Raw genomic sequence first — 17,038 nt, forward strand, 5'->3', positions numbered from 1 at the left:
GGTTCCTTAAGTATGCTTAAGAGAGCTAGTCTTCCATAATATGAATCTTGCTTGGAAGGTAAAATGACTAGAAAGTTTTTTAATGCGAAAGGTAAAAGGGCCAACCTACCCTTAGAACTTGTGTACACTGATGTATGTGAACCCATGAGCATCAGTGCTTGAGGAGGTTACGATTATTACGTGACTTTCATTGATGACTATTCTCGATATGGATATGTGTATCTAATGCACTGCAAAAGCAAAATCTTTGATAAATTTTGAGAGTTTTGTGCTGAAGTAGAAAATCAATTAGGTTTATCGATAAAAAATCTTTGGTTTGACTAAGTTGGGGAATACTTGTCCGACGAGTTCCTAGGATACCTCATAGAGAATGGAATCTTATCCAGTTGATTGCACTAGGCACTCCACAATATAAGGGCATAGCTGAGAGAAGGAACAGAACCTTGCTTGACATGGTTAGTTCAATGTTAAACTATTCACAACTTCCTACTTCCTTATAGGGTTATGCGATACAAACGACTTGCTATATTCTGAATGATGTGCCAACTACTTGTAATACACCTTATGAACTGTAACATGGAAAGAAACCCACTCTAAATCACTTTAGAATATGAAGTTGTCCAGCACACGTTCTGGATAAGGATGCAAAAAATTTGAATGCATGGACGAAATTATGTATGTTTGATATCCAAAAAGAACAAATTATGGATTATTCTACAATTCAAAAGATAATAAGACTAAATTTTCTACTCATGCCATTTTCCTTGAAGAAAGCTACATAGACAACTTTAAGTCTCGAAGTAAAGTAGTACTCAAAAAACTTTCATGAGTTGTAGAACAATTACCAAGTTCAATTCTTGATAAAGTTATGGAAGTACCTGTAAAAGATCAGTAGCATAAGGGAATCCATCATATTGGGAGAGTTTCTAAGAAACTAAAATTCTTTATCTATGATGGTATTATTTATAATATGAAAGCCAATCATGAGGATGATGATCCACTCACTTACGAAGAGGCTATGCAGGACGTTGACCCCAAGCTCTAGAAACAAGCCATGGATACTGAGATAGCTTCGATGAAATCTATTACGGTGTGGGAACTTGTAGACATATCAGTTGGGATTAAACCCACAGTGTGTAAGTGGATCTACAATAAGAAGTAAAATGCGGAAGGGAAAGTGGAAACACATAAAGCTAGACTTGTAGGGAAATACTATACACTAAAAGAAGACATTGATTATAATTAGACAATGGATTACGAGATCTGAAAAATGGATGTCAAGACTGCATTCTTGAATGGCTATCTTGATGAGACAATTTACATGGCTTAACCCACTATGTTGTCAAAGAAAATGAGCAAAAAGTTTGCAAATTGCTAAGATCTAATTATGGAATTAAGTAGACATCTCGCTCATGGAATACAAGACTTGATCAAACAATCAAGACTTTTGGGTTTAAGCAAAACAATGATAAACCTTGTGTTTATAAACTTATAAAGGATAAAAAGGTGGTCTTCCTCTTTTTATATGTCGATGATATTCTACTTATCGAGAATGATGTAGGAGAATTGTCATCGATTAAACTATGGTTATCTCAATAGTTTAGCATAAAGGACTTGCGTGAAGCTAGTTATCTTCTTGGAATTCGAATCCTTATGGATTGAAAGAATAAAATGATAGCTCTATGACAAGCTTCATACGAATGATTTACAATGATTTACAATGACCGATACGAAGCTAGGCGCTCAATCGACTGAACCAAGTTTTCATCTTTCTTTGGATGACTGTCCTAAGACAGTAGAAGAAAGAGTACATATGAGTAAAGTTCCATATGCTTCGGTCATTGGAAGCTTTATGTATGTGATGCTTTACACACGTCCAAATATCTATTTTATAGTGGGAATGGTTAGTTGATATCAGGAGAATTCTGGTCTCAGGCATTGCAAGATTTAAAGCATATATTAAGGTATCTTAAAAGAACTAGAGATTATATGCTTGTGTATTCTAGGGAGAACTTTACTCCTATTGGATACACAGACTTGGACTTTCAAACCTGTAAAGATTCAAGGAAATCGACATCGAGTAATGTATTCATCCTAGGAAATTGAGCCATAGTATGGAGAAGTGTAAAGTAAGCTTACAATGTTGACTCTAATATGGAGGTCGAGTATGTTTCTGAGGCAATGAAAGAAGCGATATGGCTTCGAAAGTTTTTAACCGATCTTGAAGTTATTCCTAGTATGGAAAAAACTATAACATGATATTGTGATAATAGTGCTACAATAGCTAATACCAAGAAAATGAGAAGTCATACGAGGACCAAACACATTGACCGAATGTATCACCTGATATGAAAGGCAGTAGCCGTAGGAATAGTAGATATGGTGAAAGTAGCTTCTAAAGATAACCTTGCGGATTCATTTACTGTGAGTATTGTAACTAGAATTTTTAACAAACAAGTTGAGGATATGAGAATTCAAAATATGAAACATTTACTTCACTAGGGAAATGAGAGATTGTTGGGAAATGTGCCTATATTGTAGTAAACATGTAATTGTTTTCTATGTATATGAACGATGAAAATATAAATGAAGTTAATTTCACATTTCATTATTATGTCTTTTGTGTTTCTGTCTTTCATGTTTTGCATACATAGAAAAATTGTGACAAAGAAATATTAGCTCATTGATTGTCTAAGTTCAAATTAATGATAAGTGGCACTATAAGAACGTTTATATTGTGAGAAAGACAACTTACTTCAGTAAATAATCTAAACGAGTCTGTAATCCTATAAAAGAATCTAAGTGAGCATTTGATTCAAATACTTAGAAGGATTATCATGTCATTTACAATTCTAATTGGGGGAGATGACCGTTCTTGACTATCGGAGCAGTTGACTTAACGGATAGAGACATATATGTATTCATTGGAAGAATGATACATTAGACTAGACCCAAGATGAATAATTTTGAATTCATTTGTGAATTAATTCACTTGTGACGTTCATGGTGTGATTTACCTAAATCCTGAGTTAGTCATTGATATAATTGTAGGCTTATCCTCTAAAGATGATCGAGCTCATAGCCAATATGTTGGGTACATGACCTGTGTTTGGCATGGCTTTACTAGAAGCAATAGAGTTCATAACTCGATTAAAGAATTAACGATATCCTCTCGTTGGCATTGTGTGGATTGATAAATATGGAATGTGGACATTGTTTGCTTGTACTCGGATAAACAATTTATCATAGTCATTTGTTGGTAGTGATCATATTAATCATTAAGAAAATATAATGGTGATAATGAGATAAAATATAATTGTATTGAGTGAAAAAAAATTAACTTAAAGGAATCAAGGATATCATATTAGGGTAACATACATGACGAGGTCATTGGAAAAAGTATTTGGATGAATTGCATTCGTAAAGAGTATATAATAAGGATTTTTTAATCATGGTACATCTTGTGGATTGACTCCATGATTAAGTAAATTGTGAATTATTAGAACGATGCTTCTGGACTTCATTGCAATTATTAGAGCCTAATTGTATATACTTGATTGGTCCCTCCGCTAGCTTAACAAAAGCTTGATCAGACTGCTTTTGAGTCAGAAGAAAATTCTACGACTTTGGAAATAATTTAATTGAGTCGATTTGTTCGACGTGGAATTAAATTAGGCAGTTGTGAAAATTGTAAATTAGAGAATTTGATTAAAGAATTTTCTTGAGAATTTAATTTGAAAAATCTCAGTGATTTTTGGGAAAATTAATTTTGATCAAGTAAAATTAAATTAATCAAATTAATTCAAATGTATATGATATTTTGGAAATTAATTTTCAAGATAGACAATTGGCCTAATGGGTAGTTGAACTTGAAAACTGGACCTGAGATAAAAAAAATTGGGCTCGAGAACCCAAGATCAAGATTGAGACCCAAAAAATGGTCAAACCGAGTCTGGTATATGAAACCTAGCCGACGGTCCAACCGGTGGCTGGATCGGACTAGTCAGGCCGCTACTAAGCCTGAACTAAACTAGCAACAGTCTAACCGGCTCGGGGTGTCGTGAGGGTGTCGCACCTGCAATTGCACCACCAAACACGATGGTGCGGAAGACCACAACGACGATATTCCAGTGGTCGATGGGTAGTCCTTCGGCGATTGAGTAGTGAAAGAATCACACTTCTACTGGGCCTCTACTAGATAATTTGTTTAACTATTCCAAAAATATTATTATTTTAATAAATTTAATATTAAATTCAATTTAACTATTATCTTAATAGTATTTTATTAATTTAATATTAAAGTAATTATCTTAATATTAAATTTAATTTAATATTATAGTGTTTAAGTTTAATCATAGTTGAACTTTCTAAACCCTCTCTATATAAAGAGAGTCATAAGTTAATATTTTCCATAACTTGAATCCAAGATAAAGTTGTCGAGAGAAAATTCTTTGAAGAAATTATTTTATAAGATTTCTAGAGTTACTTTTCTTATTTATAAATTGACCCTAAATTTTAAAGAAATTACAAAATTACCCCACTAGTAATTGTATGAAAAGTTTTCTTATTTGAAGCGAGCCCACACTCGACAAACGTGAGCTTGAGTATAGTGGAAAAGACTACTCAGCTGAAGTGTTCATCCTAGACGTGTAACACCCGCATACCCGACTTGATCGTCAAGTCAAGGCACCGGGATGTCTGTCATATTTGTTCTCGAAGAAACTACAGAAATTTCAGATCGATTTATCATATTATTTGACTATTGAAGACCATTTTACTCATTTTAGTAAGAATTGAATTTATGATAGAACGATTTATGAGTTAAATGAGCTCATTAAAACATGATATTCAATCAAAGATAACAAAGTTTAATAAATTAACACAATTATTAAAGTTTTACAAATAAGTCAATTGGAGGATTTGCACTTTCTAAAGTAGTTTACCCACTTTATGCATATTTCATATTTATTTTAAAATTGTGTCAATTAATTTAATTCTTCATCAACTTTTAGCCAAGATTCCAAAATCAAATCAATTAACAATTATTCACTTATTATTTCATCAACAATTTGTTTAAACATTTTCAATTTATCTACTTTTTTCCTCCTCCTCTCCATTCCACATCCTTTATGTATATATGTTACAATCTTAGCTTCTAGTATGTCATGCTTATATGTAACATTAACTATAATTCCACTATTTACTTATGTGTTCATATCAAAGTTGTTCACTTGTGTTATAGTCACTTAATTATTTATATCTAGAGCTACCGAATTCAAAATTAGAATCTACTTGTTGTATTTGAAATTAGACTTGAAGAACTTTTTGCCATAAATTTTTATAATTTCCACATAAGCCAATTAATACAGTTTATTTTTCAAATTTGTCCATTGTTCTCGCTTAATAACTTGACCCTTCTTCTTTGAAAATTAATTATCTTTTAGTTCAAGATTCAGTATCATGTTATTGTTTGTTTCTCTTGAAAATAGGATCATTAAGATTTTTGGAATATAAAATTCATATCCTAAAAGTTTGTAAATTTTTGATGAGTTTCCAAAGTCGAATATAGGAACCTGAATCCATTCTAACCTTGTCCTACAAAAACTAATATATCTTAGAATATAAAATTACATTGCTTACACTATTTCTTTCATACAAAACTAGACTAAATAATATTTAATTTAATATTTAATTCAACCTCTAACTAAATTTCTATGATATTTGGTGAATTTTCAAATTTAAGCTCTCGCTACTATCCAAACTGCTTTTAATGAAAATATTTCTTTCCATGGTTCTTTGCATCTTGTTATTCATTTAATCATACATAATCACCATAATTTTGATTAATATTTAATCTAATCACTTATGTTTATATGTAGATTACATATTCATTTCTTAATCTTAGTAACTTTCATAATACAAATCATATTCTCTCCTACTTATCAATTTAGTGTTTTAAGTCTTTATACTTTGTCAAATACTTTCTATTTCTAGTATTTATATTAAAATACATGTTTCATATATCTCATTAACAACATATTTAACTCAATTTATTGAAATACAAGTAGGGTTAGTATGAAACTTACCCAATTTTTCAAGAATTTCTTCCTTTCTTCTTCATTATTTTCTTTCCCTTTCCTTTCATTTTCTTCAATTTCATCCATTATTTTCTTACTTCTAAATTGATGAACACATTCTCTAGAATCTCTACTTTATCTTTTCTTTTTGGTGTCTAAGGAAATTTTGTTCTATCGTAATTCGGTGTAGTTGATTAAACTAGTTTTCGCACTTTAGGAGCTTGAAATTAAGCATTATCATTAGGATTTAATTATGTTTTAGTAAGTTTTGTTAAATTCAATAAAATGTGTAAATTGAATCTTTTAATGACCTTAGCGGCTGAATGAGGCCTAACGGTGAGCTAATGACTTTTGTAACTGTGCAGGAGACCATTAGGAGGTGAAATAAACAGACACTGGTCGCCATGTCACAAGACGGAATGATCAATGTCGCAACATAGGGAGCAGAATGGAGAAAATCATGAAACTACCTCCAGTGTCACTACATTCCCCTAAAGATATCCAAAGTGGAGTATACTGACTACTATGTCACAACATAAGTCCTGGTGTGTCGCGACATCAACTCTGGACGGGAATTAAACACGAGCCAGAGGGCATTTTGGTCTATACAATCAAACTTAAAGCTCAGGAATGTCAGCTAACCTAAGGTTAAGGACGACGGTCACCTGAAATCTATAAATAGGCTCCTTTGCCACATGCTATGGACACCAATTATGTAGTCTAGAATTTCACTCTTAACTATAGTTTAACTTTTCTTCTTCTTAGGTTTTAGGTTTATTTTCAGTTTGTTCTTTCTTTGATCCCAAGAGATCTTATTTGAGGATATAGTCAAATTTTGTGGATTCATTTTCATATTTTAATACAAATAGGCATTTTCCTAAACTCTACACTTCAATTCATTTATCATAATTTCTCTTTACGTCAATTCCATATTTTTTATGAAAGCCATGACGAACTAATCCTTCTATGGGGGATTAGCTAGTACAGGTATGATCTATTAACTATTTTGTAGGGTTACTCAACGAATCAATTGGTATAGCCTATCTGTGAACACTTTTACCCCAAGTCGGTCTGGACTGTGAGGTTGGAAGATAAGTAGTCTATGTCGACTCGTTATTTTAGTGGAACATCAGAAGATCCTGCTGGGATAGCAACTAGTGGATTGATGAGGAACCTGAAGTGACAATTAATGGGGATTATTGAAGCGAGCTAATGACCCATAATAAGATTTGGTTTATTCTATATTTTTGTCTCTTGAATTTTTATTTCCTTATGTTATTTTATTTTATTATCATCTTTAAAAAATTCCCTTTTATTTTATTATCGTACTATAACTAAATCAAAGTACCAATTAGATCTTTTGGTGTTTAGGTTAAAATTGACCTAGTACTAGCCTCCATTGGGTATGATCCTCAAAGTACTCATACACTCCGTTGTAACTATATTACAACTGGACCCATATGCTTTGGGATATCGCCTCATTAATATATCTTTCACTACAATATTCACACTCTGGACGTTAGTACGTCTAGAGGTGGTCAAGTTATTGGCGTTGTTGCCGGGGAGGCAACGTTACTAGTCTCATTTTAATTTTTGCACTCAATAAGGATAATTTGAAAATTTTTAGGTGATATATACGATTTTATTTTCTTTATTTTTACTAATCTTCACTTTTTGGGTTTAGTGTATGACTCGTAGTAAGGGAACACCTATTGTAGCACTCACAGATCTAGATACAATAATCCAAAGAAATCATTGAGAGCAACAACATCAGCAGATGCAAGATTCACCATCACCTGTTAAAGGCAACGTACCGCATGAGAATCTGCTGTTCAAAAATGCTAACGATAATGCCCTAAGAGATCCACCAGCACCATAAAAGCTACCTGTAAACTTATACATGGCTCGTAATGAGAGAAACTTAAGAGATTACACATTACCAAGTTTGGACATAGGTCAGGAAAGTATAATAAGGTTGACTATTACAACAAATAAATTTGAGATTAAACCGGTAATGATTCAGATGATCCAAAATAATCTGTAGTTGAGGGGCACAATGATAGAGGATCTGAATCAATACTTAAAATAGTTTATCCTTTTCTTTGACTGATGATATTATTAATCTTCAGTTGTTCCCCTTTTCTTTAATTGATAACACCTTTCCTTGGTTAGACTCGCAGGCACTAGGGTTTATCACGACATGGGATGAGCTCGCTGGAAAGTTTTTGCAAAAGTTCTTCCCTATTTGTAAAGCGGTTCAACTAAGAAGATAGATTGTTGTCTTTAGACAGAAGGAAGGGGAAAGTTTCCATGAGGTGTGGGAGCACTTAAAAATGTTGATTCAAAAGTGCCCGCACCATAGATTCCTTAAATGGATGTGACTTCAGATGTTTTATAATAGGTTGGATGTTAATGCAAGATCAGGACTGAATGGAGCAGCAGGAGGAGCCCTCATGAACAGACCGTACGATGATGCGTATGAAACAACTAAAAACATGGCATTGAACTCCTGTCTGTGGCCCATTGAAAGATTCACATATGGCCAAAAACCTACTACGGTGAAAGTTATCCAAGAGGATGACAAGTATAACCAGTTAGTGGATAGACTCAATCGTATCGAAACTGCTAATAAACCATCAATGTGTGCACAAGACAAACCGCTCTTCAACTATATCAATAATCCTACCGAATATGTGAATTATATCGGAAATAGGGGAGGAAACCCTTTTTCAAATACCTACAATCTTGGCTGGAGAGATCACCCAAATCTGAGATGGGTAGGAAACTAATAAGGAGGTAATAGTTCGAATCAAGTCAAAAATACTAATTATCAATCTCATTATTTGTAGTAACCCCAGGGCTGGGTCAACCCAAGTGGCTATACTGTATGTGGTCAATGATTGGATAGAATTGATGGAGAGATGTAGTCAATGAGAACGAATGTAAAATAGGTGTAGTCTAAGTGCACCAACTCAACCATAAAATTGACTAAACTTGAGGATCAAATGAGCCAATTGATGAGCATGATGGGTGACATCAAAAGGCAAATTGTCATCAAAATTCCCAGCAACACGGAAAATAATCCTCGGAGGGAAAGTAAGAAGCACGTGAAAGCAATAGCACTCTGATCGAGCAAAGTGCTAACTAGCCTAGAAATCCTACTCCGGAGGTAAGTATGGAGAATGCTAATGATCCTCCAGAGAAATCCCTAAAGGCTGAAGATGAACTAGAATTAGATGAGGTAATCGCACCGGTAACGGAGCCATAAAAAGAAATAACTAAAAATGCTACCGTTACAAAAATCCCATTCCCTTCAAGGCTAGAAGAAGAGAAAAAGTGGGATGAAGATGAGTCTGTAAGTTTTCTAAACTTGTTCAAAACACTAAATTTTAACCTGCCTTTAATCGAGTTAAGTGAGAAAGTCCCTAAGTATGCCAAGTTTTTAAAGAAAATTATGTCTAGGCATAGGAAAATTAAGGTGGGAGAACAAGTTAATTTAAGTGCCTCATATAGTCTTATTATTTCAACACAAGTTCCCCAAAAATTGAAAGACCCGAGAAGTTTTACTATTCTCATAAAGATAGGGAGCATTCATTTTAATAGAGCTCTATGTGAATTAGGAGTTAGTATTAATTTAATGCCTTTATCCATTTTTGAGAAACTCGAGTTGGGGGTCTCAAAACTACTCAAATAACATTACAGTTAGTTGATAGGTCTTCAGTACATCTGAAAGGAGTATTGGAAGATGTGTTGGTCAAAGTGCGAAGCTTTATTATGCAAGCAGATTTTGTGGTTCTAGATTTTGAAGAAGATCGTGAGATACAAGTCTTATTAGGTAAACCTTTTCTAGCTACTTTTAGGTCCACCATTGATTTAGAAAAAAAAACAATTAACTATGAAAATCAATGGTAAGACTGAAATCTTTAAATGTGGTCATCATCCGAGTGAAGAGGACGATAGGAGGAAATTTTGGGAGCATTGTAAAGAATTGTTTGTCTATAGCACTCCCAAGTCAAGGGATATGCTTCCTTTTATGTATGTAGAAAAAATAAACAGGTTTAAAGAAATAGACAAGCGAGCAAAGATAAAATGACACGTCGGACGATGGACTAATACTGATAGAATGGAAGAATCATTGAACTATGAATTGATCATACTGTCGGATGAATCTAACAGTAAAACTTAAATTATTTAAATCGATGCTAAAATTTTGTAAATTATTGTATATTTAGCTAACTGTTTAGTATAGATTTTTCTTTTCACTAACTTTGCATTTTATAGAAACCGTAGCACTCTAGAAAATGGAATTTTGAGTGAAAATAGAGTCAGTGTCGCAGCACAAGAGCCCTGTGTCGTAACACTAAGGGCAGTTTTAATAAAATTTAGAAAATTCTTTCCAAATTCAATATACTTAGAAATCCAAAAATCTAGACTGTGTCGTGACATTGAACCCTGATGTCACGACAACAAAAATCTGCTAGAGATGTCACGACACGGAACCCTTGAGTTATGGCATCGTTTTAATTTTTTGTTTAATATCTCTTAATCATCTAATCTCCCAAACCTCTTAAACCCTAAGAATTAATTATTCCCTCTTTCTTTAGATTTGTTCGGAAAAATTTCCTCTTGAACTCTTATTTTTTGTAGGCAAAAGAAGGAAACATATCAAAGAATGATGAAAAAATCCATGACAAGGAAACCAAATGTCTAAACACGAGGTTAAGAGTTCCTAACTCAACTTTTACTGTTCCATTAAATTCATTTGATTGAACTTTCATTAGTTAGTATAACTAAACATGCCTCCTAGAAAAGTTAGACGAACTATGGAAATGGAGACATTGATGAGTCAAAATCCCTCTAGTTTTCTGAACTCAAATTTTGAAAAATATTTCAATGAACTTCAAGGAAAAACATTCATTCAAGAGAGGGGATTTGATCCATCCACGATTCTTTGTAAGGAAATATGGCCTTTGGTAAGATATCATAGGTGGGAGCGTTTTTGGATGATCCCAAGAGATAATGATGTGGTCCCCATTGTTCAAAACTTTTATGCATCCTAACAAGACTAAGAGTCTAGAACACTAAAGGCCATATGTGGGAAATAGTACTTGTGCGAGGGATGGAAGTGTGAATAACCCCTTAAATTATTTGTGATTTTTATAATGCTCCATATTATGAAACATATTTTTATTAATGAAACTGATTTAGAGTATTTTCGAGACATAGATATGGATAACATTATAAACTCTTCAACTTAAGAAAGAGGTGAATGGAAATATCACCCAAGTACCAATATTCTCACATCCTTTCATCAAGCTATTATGTTTCTAGAGGCTAAAATGTGGATCCAATTTGTATGCACACTAGTTTTCCCTACTTTAAATGCCTTTGACGTTAATAATTTTTCGTGCAGGTATGTATTGGCAAATGGATCCACTAAAACATGAAAGTATGTATTAACGGCTAGAAAGTGGGAGTTTTATTTCCTGACTTAGTGAAAACCTTATGAAAAAAGGCAAGTTTACCTATGACATCCACTGGGCAGTTGTTAAAACCTTCCCGAAGTATGATCGGTGACACGTTGTTCCAACAGTACATACAACTGCAAGCAAAACAAATGAAATATTGGAACAAATGACAACAAGAAGTGACAGCTACACTAGCTTCATCATAGAGGTTGAAAAAAGCTCAACAAGAAATTGGTAAGAGTAGTCATACAAAGCTAGATTGGATAATACAGTGGATGCAAGAGTTAGAACCAATATTTCAAGAATTTTCTAGGCAAAACAACATTTGTTGTAGGAGAAAGAGGTGCATGATAGTGAAAAGGAAGGAGAGGATGAGAAGAAGAGGGAGACAAAAGTGAGGAGATGGATTTTTAGGAGGACTATTGAACATTTTTATTCTATTTTTAAAAGAATTGTATTAATTTTTGGATGTTGCATTTTGTTTAAGTTTTCTATGTAGGAACCTAACACAAAGGAGACACAAACAATTCTAGCTTCACATGATCGAAGGAGGAAGTACCCACTATTAGCAGTTGGAACGACCACAACCAACCGGGTAACTTCTTTCCTTATCTTTTTAAGGGCTGCACATTGAGGACAATGTGTTAAATAAAGTGTGGGGGTGACAAAGAAATTTTTTTTTAAATTTTTACGTTTTTCTTTGATTTTTTTCTTTATCTTTTATGTGCTTGAGCTTGTAGAAATACAAGTGATTGGTTATGAGCATGTACATAGGTTGCTTGTGTGCACAAATAAATTTAGCATGATGTTAAGTGATTTTAAATTTTTTATTAATAAACTACTAAGTTTTATGTGTTACATTGTAAATAGGAATTAAGTAATCGATTTTACCAAATTATATAGAAAATACAAGTAAACGAGCATGCTAGTATGAATGATAAATGGTTGAATCTGAGTTTGTTTGATTGATTAAGTTTGTGCAGACTAAGATGTTTAGGGGATGACCTAAGGCATTGCTTGGAACATCTAAAGCCAAAAGGTTGACCTATTTGTATTCACCTTTAGTACCGATTTTTGGGCCTGTTGACACTTTTTGATGAACCTAATTACAAACCCCAAGCCTAAAACATTAATTTGTATTTGCCCTTCTTGTTTGGTTCTGCATTACACGATTATAAACGTCTGGCCATACGTATTGAGGGTAAAGTATCATAACGAATTTTGTAAAAATAGAGTGAAATAGGAAAGATGGGTGTGATATAGGAACTATAAGTCAACCTAAAAGTACGAGAAAAAAGAAAAATCCAAAAAGAAAATCAGTATGAGTGAAAAAGTTCTTGAAAAGCAAAAAGCATTCATGAATGAGATAAATTGAAGAAGAGAAAAGTGACAAAGTCACCAGAATAAGAAAATCTCGTTCATTAGTGCACAGAAACTCGTAGGCTAGCTGTAGTTACTATGTCATGCTATGATTTCCTATGTGGAGAAACAAGGAAGGTAAGAGAAGGAGAAATAAGGCAGTGAGGAGGTACGGGTCACTAAGGGGGAAGAATAGGGATTGGTACGATGTGCCAAACTATTTTCGTGTTTGTAACCTTTTTTTATGCTTACTATTTTTGAAGTCCAGACCTGTCCTAAGCTTCAGAACGTTACAAGTCAGAAAGTCCTATGTGACCTAAATACCCTTATACATGAATGGACATTTTATTAAAAAGCCACATAAATGACCATTTTTATTCTGCTCGGATAATCAAATTACTTGTATGATATATTGATGGATCCCTACAGGTGAGACCCTTAATGTTTGTATGCTTTGTAACATTTTGAACTTGGATGTTTCTGGTCAAAAGTGGCAAGTCAATTATTCATCATGGCAAAGTTGTTAGTAAAAATGAAATGCCTATTCATGTGCTCTAAAGTCAATACTTGTATGATATTTGCTCAAGGGGCATCTTTTTTATTTCTTGTTTTTGTTTGTGTTGCTTGAGGACAAGCAATGACTTAAGTAGTTTGATCTGCCGTAATTTGGTGTAGTAGATTAAACTAGCTTTTGCACTTTAGGAGCTTGAAGTTAAGCATTATCATTAGGATTTAGTTATGTTTTAGTACGTTTTGTTAAATTCAATAAAATGTGCAAGCTAATGACCTTTGTAACTGTCCAATAAATTATTAAGAGGTGAAATAAACAAACATTGGTTGCTATGTCACAACACGGAATGATCGATGTCACAACATAGAGACCAGAATGGAGAAAATCATGAAACTGCCTTCGATGTTACGACACAGCCTAAAGGTGTCGCAAAATACCCCTGAAGAGATCCCAAGAGAAGTATATTGACTGCTATGTCACAATACAGGTCCTGGTGTGTCACAACATCGATTCTGGATGGGAATTAAACACGAGCCAGGGGGCGTTTTGGTCTGCACAATCAAACTTAAAGCTTGGGAACGTCAGCTAACCTAGGGTTAAGGACGACGGCCACCTCAAATATATAAATAGGCTCATTTGTCACATGATATGAACACCAATTATGTAGTCTAGAAATTCACTCTTAATTTTAGTTTAGCTTTACTTCTTCTTAGGTTTTAGGTTTATTTTCAGTTTGTTCTTTGTTTTATCTCAAGAGATTCGATTCGAGGAGATGGTCAAATTCTGTGTATTCATTATCATCCTTTAATACAAATTAGACATTTTCTAAAAATCTACACTTCAATTCATTTATCATGGTTTCTCTTTACGTCAATTCCATATTGTTTATGAAAGCCATGAGTAACTAATCCTTCTATGGGGGATTAGCGAGTGGAGGTATGATCTATTTACTATTTTTTAGGGATACTCAATGGATCAATTGTTTGGGAAAGAAATAACTTAAAACCCTAGGCCTAACAACCCTAGGAAGTCATTAAGGTGGGAATTAACCCAAAATTGGTATGGTCTATCTGTGAACACCTTTATTACCCCAAGTCGATCTAAACTATGAGGTTGGAAGATAAGTTGTCGTTGCCGACTCGTTATTTGAGTGGAAGATCAAAAGATGATTTTGGGATAGCGGCTAGTTGATTGATGAGGAACTCGGAGCGATAGTTAATGGGGATAACTGAAGCAAGCTAATCATCCATAATCCGATTTGGTTTATTCCATATTTTGATCTCTTGAATCTTTATTTTCTAATGTTATTTTATTATCGTACTATAAATAAATCAAAGTGCTAATGAGATCTTTGGGTGTTTAGGTTAAAATTGACGTAGTACTAGCCTCCCTTGGGTACGATCCTCGAAGTACTCGCCCACTCTGTTGTAACTATATTACAACTGGACCTGTATACTTGCGGATACCACCTCATTGATATATGTTTCACTGCAGTATTCACACTCTGGATGTTAGTATGTCCAGAGGCGGTCAAATTTTCAAGAATTTTTGATGAAAAAGTTGGTTTTCATCGCAAATGACCAAATTGCAAGAAAAATAAAAATTTCTCTTTTCTAACTGTAACACCCTATACCCAGCCTGATCGGTGAGCCTGAATTCTAGGACGCTACATCACCGTCAAACTTCTTATTCATTAGGCCAATATTTTATTAAGTGGACATGCATCTTTTAAGTTCTTTAAAAATGATAGTACTTTAAGCCAATTATAAGTCATGCACACTCAATTTAAGGTTTATTCGAGCGAACATACAACAAACGAACTAAACATGAGCATTTATCAAGCATTTGGAGCACTTAGTAAAATTTCCCAAAAAGTAATGTAGGTATCGATTCTAATTCTAAGGTATCAATATTTTCTCATGGTGGTATCGATATCACATGGATAATTAATACTGAAAGAGCTCACTGTTTTGACCTAAAATTAAAGTTATTAGAAAATATCGGTACCTCTCCTGGGGTATTGATAATTACACATCGAGTATCAATACTTGGGCCATGATATCGATACCAATTTCGTCTTTTGAGTCCCTGCACTTTGGTCAGTATAGAGGTATCGTTTTTAAGCCTTAATATCAATACCCCTGCTTCTGTTAACAAAAATTCAGCATACATTTGCGTTCAAAACATTCAAACTTAATACTTAAACTTCATATTTCATTCATTTAATCAAATAAGCATCAAAACAACTAAAACAATAATCTGAAATACCATGTCCAAATCCAAATGCTTCTAATCATATTAAACATGCAAACAATTAATCCAAAATATACTCAACAAAACCAAAATAAATGTCTATCCCATTGTCTTAACTTATAAGCTCAAGAATAATTAATAACAGCTACTATATCGACTAAAGAATAGCTTGGATCAAGCCCTCAATGGCCACACCACTCACACTGACACTAAGTATCTACAATGGTAATGAATGTAGTGAGTGAGCTTTACATGCTTCGTGAATGCTTAGAGTAACCACTTGTGCAAACAAGTCAACTAGCACATCAAGGCAACACATAGCATAATGTTTGACACATGTGATTCGTATACAATTTTATATATATACCCATAGTCATGTATTTAATCACAAGAATCACATACAAGTACAAATCATGATCGATTGGCCCTTGAGAGGATGAAACATAAAGTGGTCTTTATTACCACACATAGACTCGTTGAGTCAGTCGTATCCTAATAAATGGAGCTTGGTTTACATTCCCTTATCTCTCTAAGTTCTACCCCTGAGCCTCAGCGCCCCAATATCACAACACATGTAAATGAGTACTCATAATCCTATGGCATCCAAGTATATCCAACGGTCTCATTAAATCACAAGGCCAAAATATTTATAATAAAAACACATAATTACGTATTGATTTTTTAGCATATTTACATTGTGTATACACGTTTATATAACTTTATAATTTCTCTCACATGGCATGTTTAACATACCCTTATAATCACATACACAATAGTCATCTCATGTTCATGGCATATATTCTAGCATTATATTTATATTCATAAGTCCACAATCTCAATTTCCACAGCATACATGCAACCCATTTTGTCACAAATGTGAGAGCACTTACACTTAGAATCTATAGTAGGGGTTTAAGCTACTTCTAAATTCCCAAATACACAGCGATTTGCTTGCAAGCAAATTTTCCAAAATACTCACCAAATTGTACGCTTTTACCGAAAGCTGAAAGCTTAGGTAAGCTTTTCCTTGCCTATATCTTTACTCGTTGAAGATCCTACAAACTTTGATTCTTCAATAAGGGAAACAATACAAATACACCATCAACCAATCAGCCTTCAACTCATTTAAACAGTCACAACATAAGCCTAAACTACCCTAGCTTTTAACTAAAACTTTTAACATAGAAACTTTAGATTCGAATATCTCGACCTACACTTAATCTTTTCACACGAAACGAATGTTTTTCATCTACATGTTCACGTACGACTAATTCCCAACCTTTTAACTACTTAAAACCACACGTTTTAAGGTATCAAAATAGTTCGACAAGTTTTATCTTTTAGAACAAGAATTCATTAAAACTCAAGAA

The 17,038-nt window shown here is 33.7% G+C and overlaps 1 non-coding gene across 1 annotated transcript; it reads right to left on the reverse strand.

Annotated features, from left to right (window-relative positions):
* Positions 1 to 8,335: 8,335 nt before the first annotated feature.
* On the reverse strand, positions 8,336 to 8,442 carry LOC128041996 (small nucleolar RNA R71). The gene has a single exon (XR_008197204.1). It is a non-coding gene; the product is annotated as a small nucleolar RNA R71 (small nucleolar RNA).
* Between the last annotated feature and the right edge of the window lie 8,596 nt (positions 8,443 to 17,038).

This window comes from Gossypium raimondii, chromosome 6, assembly GCF_025698545.1.
Source record: "Gossypium raimondii isolate GPD5lz chromosome 6, ASM2569854v1, whole genome shotgun sequence".
Classification (NCBI taxonomy): Eukaryota; Viridiplantae; Streptophyta; class Magnoliopsida; order Malvales; family Malvaceae; genus Gossypium; species Gossypium raimondii.